The sequence below is a fragment of the Rattus norvegicus genome, chromosome 18, assembly GCF_021556685.1.
Source record: "Rattus norvegicus strain SHRSP/BbbUtx chromosome 18, alternate assembly SHRSP_T2T, whole genome shotgun sequence".
NCBI lineage: Eukaryota > Metazoa > Chordata > Mammalia > Rodentia > Muridae > Rattus > Rattus norvegicus.
Window position 1 is genome coordinate 12,835,001 of NC_141551.1, and position 16,998 is coordinate 12,851,998.

General features: G+C 43.6%; 1 long non-coding RNA gene across 1 annotated transcript; it reads right to left on the minus strand.

Annotated features, from left to right (window-relative positions):
• Window positions 1-1,464: 1,464 nt before the first annotated feature.
• LOC147999681 (uncharacterized) lies at window positions 1,465-12,320 on the minus strand. The gene is made up of 4 exons (XR_015643112.1): window positions 12,200-12,320; window positions 11,215-11,322; window positions 9,407-9,545; window positions 1,465-2,608 (listed from the first exon to the last, which is right to left on the minus strand). It is a non-coding gene; the product is annotated as an uncharacterized LOC147999681 (long non-coding RNA).
• Between the last annotated feature and the right edge of the window lie 4,678 nt (window positions 12,321-16,998).

The window sequence follows — 16,998 nt, forward strand, 5'->3', positions numbered from 1 at the left end:
GCGCATGTGTCTGTGAAGGACAGACAGTAACCTTGGCTGGCTTCATCCACTTTCTCCGACTTTGTCACTGGCCTGGAACCTCCAAAGCAGGCTATGCTGGCTGGCCAGTGAGCTTCAGAGAAGCCTGCCTCCTCCTCTCTAGTGCGGGGGAGGGGGTAGAGGGGTATGGAGAGGCACCACTGGGCCTGGCTTTTGTTTAACATGGCTTCTCATTCTTGCACAGCAAGCACTTTGCCGACTGAGTTTATCTCTTCAGTCCCTTAATCCTGAGTTTTTAATGGTGTGTTCTGTTACCCCCTGTTCCTCAGATCACCCCTGCTTCTCACCACACAGCAACAAGATTGAGAAGGTAAAATTATACTGGAACTCCTCCTCGGGCCTACACAGCGTGAGATGTTAGGAAGCCCTCACTTTCAGAACTGAACAGACTGAACTACACTACAAGAACTTGAGCGATTTGCTGACACCAGCCCTGGCACAAATAGTTCTCACCAGCAGTTATTTTTACTGAGCTGAACTTTCTTAACATATCAGATCATTACTCTTAAGTACAAATACGTAGTCTTAGTGGAGTAACGGGGCATAGCCTGTATTGGATTTTGATCATTCTGGCATTTGGTTCAGCGGCAGCTTGACCCTGAGTTAATTAGTCTGACAATTCCTGCTGGCTGTTTCATCAAAAGACGGCAACTTTCAACTCATCAGTAATTTAGTTCATTTGTCTTTATTATGATCCCACAATCACTTCTGGTTTGAAGACTAGTATTTTTGATAACTGCAATGCTAGTGACGAATGGCAATAATGATGTCTGGAAACATGCATTAACGTATGTCCTCACATGAGCTTAAAATACAGTTTTGAATGAAAGGAGACAGCAACTGTATTATCTTATATGCGAACTATCTTTTTTATGTTTATAGGAATGCTAGGAAAACATTCAATTTAAGAGAACATAGAACTTCCCTAAAAGGGTTTAAATGTTTTTTGGAAGTTTTACAGAAAAGGACTGTAAAGAGAAGGAGATTTTTAAAAGCAACCCTTCAATGTACTTTCTTAAATCACTTACATTTCCCCGTTTCCTCCAATCTTGTTTGCATGCATAACCAATTTTATATAGTTGCAATTATAGTGTAGATTCAATTTTGTATTCTGCTTTTTTCACTTAGCATTATTCTTCCATAATAATTTAAAGAGAGTTTTATTTACGGTTATTTCAAATGTAGAGAATATAATTTTCTAAACTGTACTTAAGTGCTCAATTTAAATATTTTAATGGACAACCCAAATCATCAAATACACTTAGATAAGGGTGCTTTATAGTTAATGCTCAACACTGCAGGAAGCAACTTGCACATACATTAGATTAAAGTCAAATGTTATATGCAAATGGAAATGCAGATCCTCAAGCCGGGTCCTTTTATGGATTGGAAATTTTCTTTTCTTTTCTTTTCTTTTTTTTTATTGGTCACATGTACTCTTAGAATTGGTTAGTCTGGCTGCTAAATTTTCATGCCCTGAACTAATTCAGCCGGTTGTAAAATTGTACCTTTCTGTAGATGACTTAGCATGGGCACCTCATTTATACTTGAACTTCCTATGATTCAGATAGCATTACCCTCAACGATATTAGGAAATTGTTCATTTTCTGTGTCAGCGAAAAACGAGGAAAGGCCAACCACATTTCGCCTGAAGAGAGTCATGTCAGAACTGACATCTTGGCAGACACAAAAATGCAAGTAAGATATTTTAATAGGGCATACTAAAACTAATGAGCTGAGGACCAATATACACTTTTCCGTTGTATTAAAGAGGCCTCGTCCGAATTTACTAATGCTAAAAGACATGCTTTATTAGTTGCTGGAGGAGGTCTATTTCATTAGATGACCAGCTAAAAAACAAATTTGCTTTCTTTTGTGCGATTTTTAACCTTAGTTTTAAAAATGTGGCTTGGGAAAGTTGGTTCTAGAAAGTCCTTGTTGTGTAATATAAAATATTAAACGTAAAGTGGACTCCTTGGTTCATACTGTTATTGAAGAAGCAGAGAGTCTGAACAATGGTTTCTTTTTGGCTTGATGACCTAAGCAGATGACTGAGGCTCCATAAGCAGAATTGTCGGGTTGTTTGTAAGCTCTGCAGGGCCTGCTTCCACTGATCATGCTGTCTGCTAGGCATTTGTTTACATACATGTCTAATTTTAAGGTCTATATTTTCAGAACTTTTTTTGTGTCCAGAGAATGCAGAGAACAGCAGTAAAACTGGTTACAGCAATATCAGTCGGCAGATTAGTCCCGTTAGGCTGTTTTTCTGGAGAGGAAACCGAGCCGGTTACCCACGCTCACCATAGGTGTATTGGTTGGTCCAACACAACTGGAGCAGTTTCAACTGGTCACTGGGGCCTGGCTTCGAACAGAGGTCCTCAGAGTACAGGTCCCTGGCAGTGGCTCCAGCGTCACTTTGGAATTCACAAGAATTACAAACAATTCCTCAAACCTGCACCATCAGGAACTCTGTGGGTGACTGAGCACGATGGCTCATGCTAGAATCCCAGCACTTAGGAGGCTGAAACGGAAAAACTTGAGGTTCGCCGGAGATGCTTAGCAAGACTGTCTGAAAACAAACAAACAAGCAAACAAACAGAATCTAGAATCAAAGGCAAAGCTACCCCCTCCCCCAAAGGACAAAACCTCAGTGATTAGGGTTTGAAGGTAGCTTTGACGAGCCATGGAGATTGTCATAGTTCCATTTTTATTGCTGCGATGAAATACACTGACAACAGACAAGTTAGAGGATAAAAATGGGATTTTAGCTATGGTAGGTGTCACGGTTACACGAACCTGAGATAGCTAGTCACACATATCCACAGTCAAGAGCAGAGAGAAGTGAATGGGTGCAGATTGAAATACTTAGCTGGCTTGACATACTCCCACACAGTCCAGGGTCCCAAAACAGGGAACGGTATTGCCTGTGTTCAAGCCGAGCCCTCCCACATTAGTCAAGGTCGTGAAGAACAAGCCCCACAGACATGCTCACCACTCCATCTGATCTAGATGACTCATCACTGAGACTCCTTCCAGCTGATGCCAGCCTGGGTTGAGTTGATGGGTAAAACTATCCGGGGTTGGGGATTTAGCTCAGTGGTAGAGCCCTTGCCTAGGAAGCGCAAGGCCCTGGGTTCGGTCCCCAGCTCCGAAAAAAAGAACCAAAAAAAAAAAAAAAAAAAAAAAAAAAAAACTATCCATCCCAGCACCGAAAACTCACATCTGGGAAAGTGTGGTTCAGAAGTAGTGCTGAGAAGGACCAGACGGTAAAAATAGGAACGTGGGTCTTTTTAGGTAAAGGAGAGTGGATTGCTCTCACTTTAAGAACAATCTCTTAAAGAAATGATGTGGTTATAGCGTATCAAAATAGTAGAGGGAGTTTCAGTCTCTCTAGTCTTGTAATATGTAGCAGAGAAACCAGGAATTGCCTTAAGTGACATTGTAGAACGGTGTTGCTGAATAAGACTGTTTTGTGACTTGCATGAATTAGACAAGTAGGCGACTCAGTTCTTTATTTAGGTAGACACATAATTGGATGTATTTGTTGCCGTGGTGCAATATTTCAATACTTACAATGTAATAGTGACAGCAGAAAATGTGGCATGATATCTGTTCAAAATCCTCTCTGCTACTTCTTTTTAAATACTGACAGTCATTGTCCCCTAGTGTATGACACAGCCTCCGTCTCTGGCACGTTTGTTCTTAAGGCTGACATAGAAAGAAACATGTTTTCTCAAAAGCTTAATTAGCTCTACCTTTCCTGAAACATTAATAAATCTGCATATTATCTTGTTACTCTACTGACTTCCTTTTGCAAAGATGTAAGGAAATGTTGCATAATTTACACCCACCGACGTTGGAAAACTATGTGGATGCTGTCTGGGAAGTTGAATCGACTGTAAAGTTGACCTAGCCCTTTAATTCCTTCCCTTTGACCTTGTAACATTTAGAAGAGGTGCAAAAAGAAAACAGATACTACTATCAAGATGGAAAGTCAGAATGTGAACAATAAAATGCTCTCGGTCTTAATAAGCCCGGAAGGTGAGTCTGATGGACCCACATTAGAGAACCAGAGCAGAGAAGCAAATTCTAAGGCTATCCGCTGGGAACTTTTTATGCTTTTTGAAGTTTTTTTTCCCCTTCGGTTTTATTTAGTTTTCTGAAAAGATTTATTTTATTTTTAATAACGTGTGTGTGTGTGTGTGTGTGTGAGAGAGAGAGAGAGAGAGAGAGAGAGAGAGAGAGAGAGAGAGAGAGAGAGAGAGAGAATATGCTAGACAGGGGCATTGGATCCCCCTGGAGCTGGAGTTCCAGGTGGTTGTGAACCTTCCTACAAGCATGCTGGAAACCAAACTCTGGTCCTTTGTAAGAGCATCAAGTCCTCTTAACTACTAAGCCATCCCCCAGACCCATGTGCTTAGTTGTTTGAGACTGGATCTCATGTAGCTCAGACTGACTTTGAACTTGCTATGTAGACAAGGATGGCCTACAATCCCCCATTCTGTGACCTCTGTCTCTTAAATACTAGGTTTGCAGTTGAGCACCACTATGCCTCATTAGCAGAGAACTTTTGGTAAAGAATATGGTATAATTGGCCTAAGGTCCATCTTAAAAGGCATTCAGTGTCCCCAGTAAGATGGCCGCGTAGGGGAAGAGTTAGTTAAAAATGTTTGCATTTGTTTCCTGCTGTGTTGGATCAAATCACCACAAATGTATTGGCATATCCTGAAACAAACTTGTGATTTTACAGTTCTGGAGGTCCGAGATCCTGAAACATGCCTCGCTGGGCTCATCAAGGGGTAAGTAGGTTGTGTCTCTTCTGCAGGCTGTCCAAGCTGCCTATGTTTATTTGCCTTACTTGACATTTGATTCCAGTTGTCAAGTCAGCAGTTCTGTACTTCTTCAACTCTGCCTTGCCTTTTTCCTTCATTAATAAGTACCTTTGAGATTACTCTGTGCCCACCAGCCAATTTAGGACAATCTAGTCATCTTCAGATTCTTAATTTAACAACTGTCTAGTTTCCCAGAAACTACTCATATTACAGAGACCAAGATGTGGTCCCCTCCGAGGGTGTCCACCATCATATTTATTCGGTACAATAGAATAGCAAGCAGATTATATTTGAGGACTGGGTAGCATCTGATGTTGGAGTGTGTCTAACTTAGCAGAGTTCCTGACTAGCATGCATGAGACTCTAGGTTCCACCCACATACACCAGAAGTGGCAGCACAGGATCCCAGCACTTAAGAGATCTACCCAGAGGGGTCAGAAGTCAAGGGCATTCTTGGCTACATGGTGAGCTGGAGGCTAGCCTTGGGTATTTGAGACCTTGTCTCAAAACAAGAAAAGAAGAAGGAAGGGGCTTCAGAATGTCAAAACAATTGTTTGAGGAGTTGTGGAAGTGGCAATTCTGGAGCCCTAGTCCAAAGACAGGGCTTTGTGATCTATTAACACCCACCGAGATGGAAGCATTCCACGTGGCTTGACATAATAAAGACATAGAGATATTTATGTCTGTGATATTTGTGGTGACCAAGACCATGAGGTCAATCAGGAGAGCCAGTGGGACTACTGAGAGCTGTTCACAAGACCCTTCTCGACTAAAAGCCCTCTACTTCTGTTAGTGAGCCTCATATCTGAACACCTCTGTCTCCAAAGTAGAGAAACAGCTAAAAGGAGGCCTTTTTTTTTAGTTATAGTCAAGGCTTGAGACAGTGTTTTGCTCAAATCTTATATATCTGTGAAATCCACTTAGAATGGATTAGACTGCCTGGAAGAAGACAGTCTATAAACATAGACGCCTGAGGCACCATTCACTGGCAGAGGACTCGTAGTTTGTTTTGTGTAAAACCCTGCTAATTATGCTGACATGGTAAAATTATTGTGTAAATTAAAAAATATATAATGCATCTAAACCACTTACCACAAATCTTGGAATTCTAATGTCTCATTCCCACTCATTCTAAAGCAGGGTTTTTAGGGTGATTTCTCCATGTGTCAATTCTCCTCTCTTCCTGTCTCCTTGTTGCATGAATTAAACCTCATGCCTTTTTCCTTCTTCTTCAGTTTTGTGATCTGTTCTTGTTGTTTTGATCACAACAAACTTCCTAGTTCTTCCTTTCCAGGTAGTTCTTTGGCTTTGGTGCCTCCTTTCCTTCTCTTTTAATCTTCATTTCTCCTCTACTCATAATCAGGTTGCTGACATTCCTATCTCTACTTAATCACCATCTAAAGGTTCTCTTTGATGATTTTGCTACTGAAACTGCTTAGCCACCATTGGGAACTTGTTAGCCATTTTCTCATTACTGTGATCAAATGCTACTCAAGAAGAGGGATTCTTAAAGGAGAAAGGACTCAGTTTGGCTTACAGTTGGAAGAAAACAGTCCATCAGGGGAGGAAAGGCATGATGTAGGAGTATGAGGCAGCTGTTATATCATATACACAGTCAGGAAGTCATGAACAGAAAGGGAATGGGGCCAGGTTATCAAACCTCAAGGCCTACTCCAATTGACCTACTCCTTCCAACAAGGCTTTGCCTCATAAAAGTTACAACCTTCTAATATAGTGTCATTAGCTGGGGACCAAGTGTTGGAACATATAGCCAATGGGAGATATTTAATATTTAAACCACAACAGTGTTCTTATCACAGCGTCTGTGGTCATTTAATAACCTCCAACCTTCTAAATTTCTCCAAAGTATTTCGTGTTACTGATCTTTTGTCATAAGCATTATCACTAATCTTTGTACCTAGACATACTCCATAGAAATGATTTAAACAGATACTGAGAGGTAATATGGACCACATCCATTCTCAGGAAGTGGAGGTAAGATAAAAAAGCAGACCAAGTCTTTGGACTTAATGGAAAGTGATGTTTACCTTGTGGCTACAGGGCAACCCTGCCCAAGGGAGATGTGACTTCACGGAATTCAGGCATGCTCTACTAGGAGGTCACTAGAGGTCTCAGGTTGGGAGTGACTTAGAGAACTACAATTTTCCATTGCTTATGGTAGGAGAAAGTACGAGGGTCATAAGACTCTAAAGAAAGGCCTGATGGTTGAACTGAAGTTCACCAGAGAACATTAGGAGGGGTTTACAAAAAGAGCTGGTTCACCAAGGCATTATGAATCTTAATCACCCCATTAAGAAGCAATGGAGAACTTTAAGAATTTTAAGCACATAGATGACTGTCTTAGGGGTTCTGTTGCTGGGAAGAGACAACATGGCCATGGTAACTCTAATAAAAGAAAACATTTCATTGGTACTGGCTTGCCGTCATTGGTTTAGTCCATTATAATCATGGCTTGGGACATAGTGGCACATAGGTAGACATAGTGATAGAGAGAAGTGAAGAGTTCTACATCCCAAATCCTCAGGCAGCAGGAAGAGTCAGGCGCTATATCTGGCTTAAATATCTGAAACCCTGAAGCCCACCTCCAATGACACACTTTCTCCAACAAAGCCACACCCACCCCGACAAAGCCACAGTTCTTTTTTTTTCCGGAGCTGGGGACCGAACCCAGTGCTTGCTAGGCAAGCGCTCTACCACTGAGCTAAATCCCCAACCCCAAAGCCACAGTTCTTAATGCTGTTCCCTAAGCATTCAAATATATGGGTCTATGAAGGCCATTCTTTTTCACACACTACAGTGACCAAGAAGAGTATAGGCTAGATGGGAGCAGAAAGAACGTAGTGTAAAAGACTGGACCATAGTTGAACTAGCAGTACTTAGCATCCCGGACAGTGGAGAAATATCTCTGTACCTTTTGTTTCTGTTAAACACTTCCCACAGTCTACTCATGGCTGTTGTCAAATGCCTATTCAGTAGAGCACTTAAGACAATTTCATGGCCTTATCTTCCTTCCCACTTCCGCCATTTTTGCCTCCTCTGACTTGCTGAGCTCATCAAGCTGCACTCTCTTTATCTCTCATGGCATGCATCACACAATGCAACATTTACTGAGTTGCTTGTTCATCACATTCACAAAACCTTGGATATGAACAACATATGACATCAGCACACCAACTAAGGGCTCGTGGAAACTGCCTCAAGATTTTATGAAAAATGCATCATCTGACTCATTAGTTATAAAGTGGGTCCTGAGGTGATACATTGCAAATGATGCTCAAATGTCACCAGTACCTTTGTCTGGCTTGGAAAACAGTGATGGGTAGGCCTTTGTCACACTTTTTATCTTGACTCTTAGTGTCTGGCACTTGATAGAATTTTGACAAATATTTCTTGAACAATAAGCCTAGTTTGTTTTTCAAAACAAACTGCTGTTAGTTCCCCCTTCCCATCCAAATCCCTACGCATTATCTTAATGGCAAGGTGTCTTCCCAGGTCTTCAACCCAGTTCACTTGCTTTCTGTGTGTCTTAGACACTTTTCAATCACAGTGGCCACAATTCCCAGGAAAAACAACCTTAAAGGAGTAAAGCTTTACTTTTGCTCAGAGCCTATTGTGGTGGGGAGGCATGGAGGAGCTCCTGATGGTGGGAATGTGGGATGGGTCCTCTTCACATCCCTGTGGGTAAGGAAGCTGGAGGTCGGGCCAGAACCAGGACACTGTATTCCTTAGTGACTGACTTCTACATCTGGACCTTATCTTCTAAGAGCTCCACAACCTTCAGAAGAGCCATGATTTGAGGCCAGAGCTTAGAAACATGTGTTTCAGAGTCAAACCACAAGACTGTGTCTTACCTGGAAAACCCGTGTTCATCTCCCACTGGAAGCACTAACTACCTCATATACTCTTCAATCCACTCTCAACTTTGCCCAGAGAAGCAGTTTTCTTTAGTCCCTATCTAATTTTCTTTTCCATAAATGAGACAGACAGACATAGTGTGGCTATTTTTTGGGACAAGGCCTCATGTATACACAGTGGCCTCAAACTGGCTGGCTATGTAGCTGAGAATGTCTCTACCTCCAAAATCCTGACATTAAATGTGTGTGCTGCTACACCCACTTTATACAGTTGGTGGATCTAGGGCTCTGTTGCATGCTCGGCAAACACTCTACCAAACCCTGTGAATAATTTATTTTCCAATTACTTTGAATGTAGTAGCACCTAGTAAGTTTTCATGGAACAAATGCTCTGTGGAAAAGAGACAGAGTTTCTGTTTCCCTTAACTGCTCAGATCTGGTTCACTCAGGGGAACTTGTAACTATCAGATGAGCCTTTTATTATGTATGTTAGGGTTTGGGTTAGGGTTAGGGTTGGGGTTGGGGTTGGGGTTATGGTTAGGGTTATGGTTGGGGTTGTGGTTGGGGTTGTGGTTGGGGTTGCTGTTAGGGTTAGGGTTAGAGAGTGGTTTATCAGTGCCATGGAAGAATCAGTTTTTGGTGCGTGGGTGTGAAGCATACTTCCCGTCACTTGCTCTTCCTGCTCAGGAGATGTCAACACCTCAGTCAAGTCAATGCTTGTTCTTATGAAACTCTTCCACGTGACTGGAAAACAGATGTTCTAGGGCACCAGTCACCCTTTCAGTCCACGGTCCGTCACCTGGAGGTGAGGGAACACAAGGCCGTTGTTTCCTGAGATACAGTAGCTTGCATTCCAGAAACAAAATTAACTACAAGTGCGGTCTCAGCACACCGCAACATGTATATTATGTAAATGAAGAATGTGGTTTTAAGTCAACAAATAACTCTAACCATTCTGATAAGCCTTGTTTAATTCATGGTGGTTCATGATAAAACAAGTTACAGGTTTCATTTGTAACTTAGACTTTTTGTATTTAATTGGCAAGATGAGGGTTTGTTTAGTAAGTTGAAAAGCATTTTCCTCCCTCCCTCCCTCTCTCCCTCCCTTCCTCCTCAGCTCCTTCCCTCTCTTTTTTCTCTGTGATGCTGTGGATAGAACCTAACACCTTACACATTCCACAAATGATCAGCACTAATCTGCCCGTAGGTGCCCTTCCCTCTCTGGTCTCCACCCACCGTGGGTTGTCACCGTTTCAGAGCTGGTGGGATAGACATAGCTGGACTTTCCTTCTTTCCCCACAGCCTTTCTTTTTCAGATTGGTTTTCTACAATTCATACTGACAGAACAACCCAATGAAACTGGAATCTTAAATAACAAAATACATAAACAATCCTATTCCTTTATCAGTTTCCAGAGAGAGTACTGGAAGAAAAATGCAGCCTGGGCCACTTTATTTTATTTTATCTAATTTTATTGAAATAGGGAAAGTATTTGTTTTCTCCATTTGGAGAAGAAGAAGAAGAAAAAAGGGAGTAGGGAGGAGTCACAAGCAATCAAGACTTACAAACTCAATCTGCAAAAACATCAAACCGAGTAGCTGACAAGCATGCTAACAAGGCACACAGGAGGCCCGCCATGGAGGAGTGAGGTGTTAGCCCCAGTCCTTAGCACAGTTTCTTCTGAGAGGGGAATTTTAGGATTCCAGGCAGGTCAGCCTGCTGCCTCTCTCTTCCTTCTCCTCTCCCAGTTTGCCTTGCATGTTGACAAGCTACTTAGTAAAGTATGGTCAAGGGCTTTCTTCACCCTCCCTGTAGCTTGTTTGCCTTGTAAGTTCAGGCATCGCTCCACCTGCCTGCCTTTCTACCCACTGCTTCCTGCCTTGCTTTTCAGCTTGCAGGTGATCTCAGCCTGCTGGCCTTGCCACCTACTCTTGGTCTCCCACAGCTTGGCTCTGCCCTTCACCAGGACTTCATAAGCCCACAGAGCATTTAGCAAGAATAAAAGTAACAGGTGCTGCTCGGCAATGACACAAGAGCCACTCTCTCTGTGTCATGATGGGAAGACTGTATTGTTTCATAGGGTCTGGGTACTGTCAGCAATGTGCTGTCATCCCCTAGTGGTGAGACTTTAATCCCCCATTAATTACTTAATTAATTCACTTTACATCCTGATCAAAGTCCCCCTTCCTCCTCTCCTCCCAGTCCTGTCTTCCCACTCCTTCCTCCATTACCCCCCTTCTCTGAGCCCTGCCCCCAATAAGTCCCATCAGGACTAAGCACATCCTCTCCCGCTGAAGCCAGACAAGGCAGCCCAGTTAGGAGAAAGGGATCCAAAGGCAGGCAACAGAGTTGGAGTCAGACACCCCCCACCCCCATTGTTAGAAAACTCACAGGAAGACCTTGATGCAGTCTTAAGAGTGTGTTTGTCAAAAGGAAACACTTGTCTTTCCCACCACCTATTGGCTGACCTCTTGTATTCTTCCAGTCCGTGAGATCTCTGTTCACCCCTTGCAAGTGTCTCTGTGCCTTTTACCAACTTCCTCCAAACTCGGATTTGACTTTCAAAGTCTGGCTTCCTATGAGGCAAACATATAAATAAAAAGCTTGTTTGCTATTCTGTCATTATGGCTTTATCATCACGGCATGAAATACTGAATAATGAAGATGCAAACATCCATTGTATGGTCCTATTGCAGTCTTCCCTGTATAATTAATATCTATCATTAGAGGAAGTCATTTGCAATTTGATGCAGCTTTCTTTGGAGTTTCCTGATGACTTCAAGGTGGATTAGACGCTAGCTCACCTGTTGCTCCCAATCAGGTTTTATTAGATAAATAGTCATCTAGCCTTCCCCACTTATCTTCTCTTAAGTGTCTCTTGGGGATGAGTTCTTCTAAATCCTTCGAGTGATAAAGCTGCCTCCCCTCCCCCTATATCCGGCCTCCCACCAGAAGGAAATATTGCATCTGTCCCATTCTAAGGGCATGCTGGCAGGATGGCCTTGTTATAAAGCACAGAGACAGAGGCATATAAATCTAACACATGCCGTAAAAAGAACTTGTCTCACACTAGGCTCAGGGCACTGTGCTCTCTGTTTCGTCCTATTTATGGAAGCAGGAGCTGTAGCTGACATTGAAAACAGCTTCGCATAGTTTCTTATCGCGTTGCTCAATTGTACAAAGCCAGACAGAAAATGGGTCACCCGTTCTCAGGGTTTGCACAGGAGCCTGCTCTTTGTCCTTGCTCTAAGGTTGCAGAGGCTATTAGTAATCTTGTATATCACGACGATACCACCTCTTGAATTCCAATGCCCTCACTTGTCATCGCTCACAGTGGGACAAAGGAACGGAGAGCACACAGAGACCAGTGCAAATCCATCACCCCCCCCCCCCTGCTGCCTGGCAATTCAATGTCATGCCCTCCAGACAATGGGTCAATGGCTCAGGCCTCACCTGTGAAGAATGGCCTATCTGTCATCCAGCAGTGCTTTCCCGTGCCCTGGAACACCACGGATGAGTAAGCTCATCCTAAAATGCAGAGGGCAAGCGCTCTAACTGCCTTCCCACAAGCCACATGCTCTGTTGCACAATGTCTTTATTTATGTGGCCTCAGAGCCCTCCTCCTTTTCCCGTGAAGTTGGAAGTTTCTCTAGAGCAGTAGTTATGAGGGGTGAGAGACCACGCTGAGGGTCAGTCCCACGAACACAGTTAAACTTTGTGTGACATCACGTGGAGATGCATTCTCTAAGCTGGATTCCAGAGAACACAATCTTTATCCAGGAAGTGGGTCTCTCTTCCCAACTCCCTCTCCCCCCTCCTCCTCACTTCTCCCTCTCTCCCATCTTTCCAAACATTTATTTTAAATTTTATTTTAAATTCTTTTTTGAGAAAGTGTTTTCAGGCAGCTTATACTGGCCTTCCCGCTGTGTAGGATTCCTGATCCCCCTGCTTCCCCTTCTGGCTTGCTAAGGTTACAGGTATTGACCATCATACATGGTTTATATGGTGCTGGGGATGATACCTGGAGGTTTGCATATGCTAGGCCCTTCTTCAAAATTATATTTCGGACCTTGTATACTTAAGTAAATTCCTCCTTTTATATTACTAGAAATAGGCTCTTTAAAAAATTGCATTTACTTACTTGCGGTTGATGGGGTGTGTGCATTCAGAGGTCTGAGGTCAGCTTGTAGGTATCTATTGTCTCCTTCACCTCATGGGGTTCAGGGGCTAAACTGGGGTCATCAGTCTTGGTGGGAAGCACCTTCATTTGCCGAATGATCTCCCCTGCCCAGAAGTGAGTTTTGTAAAGTGTTACCAAAGAGATAATCTGCTTGGTAATAGTGGAGACCATTGTGGGTAATGTGCAGACACCCACCTGAGTCCGTCCCACCCTGTCCGGTGCTGGACGTGGAACTCAGGGTCAGGATCTTGTGCATATAGGGGAGACACTGCCACTGACATACACTCCCAGTCTTTGGTCCTCTTTTCCTTATATTATAATAAACTTTTGGGTAAAGGGTACTTAAATTTTCTAAACTCCTTTTCCCTCATCTCCTAACTGGGGATAACAGTATCCACCTCAAAGTTTTCATGAAGGAATCTGTGATGGTAGCATAGAAAGCAGAAGCCTCAGAGTCCAAGAATTGGAAGAAATCCTGGCTACATCTTCTAAAAACTACACAATGTTAGGCAAATATCTCATGAAATAGATTTCTCATGAAATAGAGATAACTTCCTATTAGAATAGTTTTTTGGTTAAGGATTAAAATAATGCACATCTTTAAGTGATTTTTGTATATCATAGTTAACCAATAACCATCAGCTTTCTCAAGTTAAATCATTAGAGATACCATGTACAAACATGGGGAGAAATGGAGTTGAACTCAGGGCACATAGTTAAACAGTGGTGTGGCCTCCATATATGGCTTAAGCACTTTTTGTTTCTGTCCTATGTACACATATATTTGTATGTATTTTGACACATACAATTTTCTGTAAGGTTCCATTCATGTGCACAGCTATACTGATATGTGCACCCACCCTTTTCTATGTGGAGCTCCTGTTCCCTCCTTTAACACCTTTCCATTCTCAAAAGCCCCTTTCATTTCTCTTTGCTGCTTCCCTTGTTTCCCGTCCCTGTCTCTAGTGTCCTCTATTTCACTGTTTACTTCTAAAACATTGACCCCTGCATGGCGGTGCGTGCTTATAATCCTAGTGTCAGAGGTGGAGACAGGTGGATCCATGGGGCTTGCTGCAGCCAATCTCGCTAAGCTGGTGCACTCCAGATACAATGAGAGCCCCTATCTCAAAACATAAAGGGAATGGTGCCCAAGGAACAATACTCAACAATGATCCCTAGCCTCCATGTGCACACACTACACTTGCACACACCCCTGTCCACACCTACATGCCCCTTATGAGCACATGCACCGCACAGTAGTCGCTCATTATAACTAACAGTCAAGTTACTGACAGTATCCCATACAGTGAATAAATTATCTTTCCCCTAAATCCTTACGGGCAGTGTCTCACGAGTCACTTGTCTAACTGTCTAGACTTCAGAAAATGCCTATGTAAACATTTTCTTTCTAGATAGTAAGAACATTCTAGAGATAGTGATCTGCAGCTAGTGACTTGCCCTCATCACACACTCGCCTCCTTCTGGGGGCTACACTTCCTTTATTCTCCTTCTATAGATGGGCCATAATTTATTTAACCATTCTCATAGGGACATGTGGGTTAGCCGTTTCCTTATGCTATATTAAATAGCACAGAGGCATGGTGGCACAGTCAGAGAAAGTTACGATGGCCATTGCATATCTCTTTGTAATGGTACCATCATCCTAGCAGATAGGAGAAAAGTACTAATTTCTCATACTTTCTTCTCAAAAGTTGATCATTGAGCCTGGCACAAGGGGTAATGTCTGTATGATTGTCCGTTTTTTCCTCTGAGGTGCACCGAGTAAAGAGGTAATTTAGGGAAAAGCAGGAAGGAGGCTGAGGATGTAGCCCAGTTGGTAGAATGCTTGCCTAACACATGTGAATCCATGAGTCCAATCCCCAGCACTGTATCTACTGGGTGTGTGGTGATGGACGCCTGTACTTTTAGCACGTGGGAGGCTCGGAGACAGGAGGATCAGAAGCTCATGGCCATTCCCAGCTGTATGGGGAGTTTGAGGACAGTCTGAGTTGTATGAGACCCTGGTTCAAAAAACAAAACAAAACCCCAAAAACAAAAAGCAAGAAATTGATAACTAGGAGGGAAATGTAAGCCCGCCGGTCCTCCATGCTCTGCGTCACTGGTTTGCAGGTGCGATGAGAAAACCGCATGTTCAGCTTGGGACATCTGAAGGCCTGGGTCCACATGATGCCAGCTTTACCAGGCTCCTGTTAGAAGCACTTGAGCTATCTGGCATTAAAGGTCCACACCTTCCTTTAACAGGGTTGGAGGTGGAAGAGGGAGCATACAAGATGAAGCTCAGAAACTGCTCAGCGTGGGGGAAGAAGTCAGAGGAGGGCTAGCAGGAGCTCTGGGAGGAGCCCTTCACAGCCGCTCCCTGGTCACCACCCAGAGTGCTTTCTTCATGCTATCTGAGTGGAATTAAGGGCTTAGTTGGATGACTTAGTTCAGTTTTCCCCTTTCATTTCAGTGGCAGAAATCCTAACGATGAGAACCACACCCATCGGATTCACTCCTCTTCAAGCAGCCCAGTGAGAAGGCATAGTAAAGGGCAGCAGCTTCCTTGTCCATCACGGCCTCGGAACTGTGATGTAAAGATACCCATGGCTTGGGTTGGGGATTTAGCTCAGGGGTAGAGCGCTTGCCTAGCAAGCGCAAGGCCCTGGGTTCGGTCCCCAGCTCCGGAAAAAAAAAAAAAGATACCCATGGCTTTCACTCAGCAGACTGGACTTCTGGGGGTGCAGTTTTAGATCAGAGCAAAGTGGAGAGGGCAGCATAGTAGTCCGTAAGCCTGCCTGCCCAGCACATGCAGACTCCTGCGTTCTCTCCATGCCCCAGACTGGTCCATTTTGTACAGTCCTCAAGCTGCACTAATGCATCGCGTTACTGAGTCTACAATGACTATCACTATTGGGATTGTAGATTCTGTGGCTTTAGACAAATGAATGGCCAGTATCCACAGTGTCACGGAGAAGCTTCATAGCCTTCAAAACAAAGAGAATTTAAAGTGTTTTTTTTTAAAGCATCACTTGCTTTTAGAGTTCAAAATTGTTTAAAAGAAGAAAAGAACATTCTTGCTTGTTGTACGTGGTAGAGAGCTTAGGTAGATGCAGGAAGCTAAGAATGCCGACCTGAAGCTATGTCACCCTGAAAGAGATAACAGAAAGGCCAGGGGTGTGGCTCAGTGGTACAACACTTGCCTGAGCACATGCCCTGGGCCCCCCAAAAGACAGGGGAGCAGCAGGACAAGCCTGCAGGAGCCCGGGGGACTCGGGAGGGGGGTTCCACCAGAAGCCAATGGTCATGGGGCAGATCTTCTCTTAGCATAGGTAAACACGGGGAGAGTGAGAGACTAAGTTCTAGATGGCTGGGGTCTTGTGACTGCTGTGCAGGCTGAAGGGCCCCTGCTAAGGAGGGAGGGTAACCCTCCAGCAGGTGAGGGGGGCACAGCTTTTCCCAGAGTTTGCCAAACGCTAAGGTTAAGCATAGTCCATACACCGTCACCCTTCTGTCAACACGGGGAGGGGTTACAATTAATGTGAGAAAAGGAAAACCAAGATCAGACCAAGTTAAGAAATAGTTCAGGACAGTTTAAAGGAACTGGCATGTTCTGTGACATGTGCCTAAGTAGATCTTTCTCATTAGACCCTATTTCAGATGGTTTTGGTATTGCTAATATTCACACGTGGGGGTGGTGTGTGCTCACCTGTAGAGATGGCCATTTTTTTGGAAGGTTATAATACTATGAAGATGGGTATTCCAGGACTAGAACTCAGCGAACTACCCTTACGAGTTCATCATCCTGGCATGAGAAACTCCTACCCTGAGTCCTCCTAACGGGCACCACTGATGCCTGATGGCCCCTGGCGATGTGGAAGGTCCAAAGCCAAGGAAGAGCTTGTCTACTGAGGTGCTTTTCTTGCCAACTCAATTCCTTCAGAGGAACATGGTTTAGCCGTAGTATGGCCAGAGAGGAGAAGGGAGCGCATAACTGCTGATGCAATTTACAACAGCTGCCACTCCACTGCCACGAATCTTATTCTCCAAGACTCCAGGGTGGTGCCATCCATTG